Source organism: Echinops telfairi, unplaced genomic scaffold (genome assembly GCF_000313985.2).
Source record: "Echinops telfairi isolate 266 unplaced genomic scaffold, ASM31398v2 ScPeMD7_1;HRSCAF=3_0, whole genome shotgun sequence".
Classification (NCBI taxonomy): Eukaryota; Metazoa; Chordata; class Mammalia; order Afrosoricida; family Tenrecidae; genus Echinops; species Echinops telfairi.
This window is the reverse complement of record NW_022103896.1, coordinates 71,081,514-71,083,549: the sequence shown is the minus strand read 5'-3', so window position 1 is coordinate 71,083,549 and position 2,036 is coordinate 71,081,514.

Genomic DNA, 2,036 nt, shown 5'->3' with positions numbered 1-2,036 from the left:
CCCCTAATAAAATGATTTTTAAAAATGTGCAAAACAACTGAATATACATCTCATCGATGATAAGATACATGTGGCAAATAAATAAATGCTCAATGTCATCAGTATCCACAGAGGTGGAAATTAAGCCAACAATGAGGTACCACCATATATGCATTACAATATTTAAAATCCATAACACTGACATACCAGATGTGGCAAGGACATGGACCAAACGGAAATCCCGTTCATTGCCGATAGAGTGTAGAATGGTGGGCATTTGGCTAGTTGTTACAAGACTAAACATAAGCTTATCCTATATTCCATAAATAACACTCCGTAGTATAAGTTTTCAACCTCTTTTCAGCTCCTAATGAGTGTAAACTTATGTTCACAGAAGATTCTGCAATACAATGCGTATAGCAGCTTATTCGTCATTGGCAAGATTGAAGGCAACCAAACGTTCAATTGGTGAACAATGAATAGGTGAGTAAACAAACTTTGGTTCATCCAGACAATGTTGCATCAATTATTAATAAAATTAAGTGAGTTATAAGGATGCAAAAAGTCATGAAAGAAACTGAAATGCACATTGCTATGTGAAAGAAGCCAGTGTATCAGCAAGGTAATCTGATAATAGACAAGAATAGGAGAAATAAATTCGCTTACAACACTGCAAGAAATTAAGTTGCTTAGGAGTGTTTTTTTTAAAACACAATTAGTATAGTTAAAGGTTTATCGCTTACTAGTATCCCTGACAGTGGCTGGCACTCTTTTCCATAGTGGGAAAATTTATTGAACAAAGCAGATATAAATTCTTCACTTTGGCATGTACATTCTATTTGGAAGAGAGGGAAAAAACAGAAAAAATGAGTACAATAGTATATATACACATACCTATGTAATATATATTTTTGCATTAGCTATATCTAGTTAGCATAAAACTCAAATGCTCATTAAGATATCTAAAGCAGTGCTTATTACAGTTGAACTGGTTAGAAAGGAACTATCTCAATGCCTACATAAGAGAAGTTGTTTAGTAATGAGGCCCCTGAAGGGTGATCGCCAGAGTCAACTAGGAAGGAAGAATGAAAAGGGGTAGGATTAACTTTAGTTTGGGAAAACGCCAAAGAGGAAGTTTTAAAACAATGCTTCTCCTGTGCTGGGTTATCTTTCAAGTACTTAATATAACTCCTTTGATCTTCATTATGTGCATCATAAATCTGTTAATTCAATGAGTTTGGATTGCCTTAAAATTAGGCAGTAAGTGTTCCAAATGACAATATCCTGGATTTTGTTTTTTGATTGCAATGACCCTTCCCTTCATTGTGGGTTAAAATACGTCCTTTCTAATTAAGGTTATTAGCTCCAAGACTTTGAAAATGGTCATCTTTTACATATGAAAGTATCAAGATAATTTCATACAATAACTCGCTAAGGCCATTGATACATTGGAATATGGTGAGGCTTCTCCTACTTTCTCCATGAAGATGCTGTAATTTCTTTTAACAGATTTCTCTTGAAATAGAGTTTATTTCACTATATGACTATAAAAAGAAAATGAGTCTTTTAGATTGATTATTGGATTTATTAGGTCAAGTAAATCCACTTTAGTATACTAAAAATCTTATTGGGTCATTAAAACCTGAAGTATTCAGCATGTTATATCTGTTTTCACAATCTTGCCTCATGTATTTTGTGCTAAACTGAAACTTGTAGAACTTCGTAAACTTTCTTACCTTGTAATAGCTAAACTATTAAACTATAAAATAGCTTTACTTCTTTTCAGAATATTTCAAGTATGGGAATAACTCTAAATTCCTGTCACATTTCCCTTTCTATAAAGAAGAAATGATTGTAACTCAACTGCTTACTCAATATGACTTAGATGTTGGGAATATTGAGAAATTTATGGAATAGATGCCCCAAATCTCCAGCTGCCATGAGAAGGTGCTGTGATTATTTTCTTATATTTCTATGTAGTCAGTTAGATGGAAAGAAAAACTTCAGTGACAGAAAACAAGACAAAAAAAACCCATAACAAAATTCACTGCCATCGA